This window comes from Brassica oleracea, chromosome C4, assembly GCF_000695525.1.
Source record: "Brassica oleracea var. oleracea cultivar TO1000 chromosome C4, BOL, whole genome shotgun sequence".
In the NCBI taxonomy this organism is placed as follows: domain Eukaryota; kingdom Viridiplantae; phylum Streptophyta; class Magnoliopsida; order Brassicales; family Brassicaceae; genus Brassica; species Brassica oleracea.
In genome coordinates this window covers 41,801,718-41,802,295 of record NC_027751.1, presented here as the reverse complement: position 1 = coordinate 41,802,295, position 578 = coordinate 41,801,718, and positions in this window count along the sequence as shown.

The following is a 578-nucleotide window of genomic DNA, read 5'->3' as shown; positions in this document are numbered from 1 at the left end:
AAAACTCCATATGAATTATGGAAAGGTAATTTGCCTTCGTATAAATACCTCAAAGTGTGGGGGTGCTTGGCAAAAGTTGCGGTTTCGCCACCAAAAAAGGTCACTATACCTAAAACAGTGGATTGCATCTTCATCAGATATGCACATAACAGTAATGCTTATCGATTTCTGGTACATAAATCTGCAATATCAGACATTCATGATAATAGAGTCATGGAATCAAGAAATGCATCTTTCTTCGAAAATATATTTCCATATAAGGAAAAAAAAGGTTCAAAACGAACTCAAGAAGAAAGAGATAATGTCAAAAACTCAGAAACTGAGACAAACGTCGAAATTTCTACAAATGATATTTCAGAAAATGAAGAAAAAGATGAACCTCGAAGAAGCAAAAGAGCTTGAAAGGAAAAATCTTTTGGTGAAGATTTCCTAATGGCATTTTTAGTAGAAAATGTTCCAAAAACTTTGGCAGAAGCCATGGCTTCACCTGAAGCTCCATTTTGGAACGAAACTGTCAGGATTGAATTTGATTATATCATGCAAAATTATATATGGTACATAACAGATTTACCACCTGG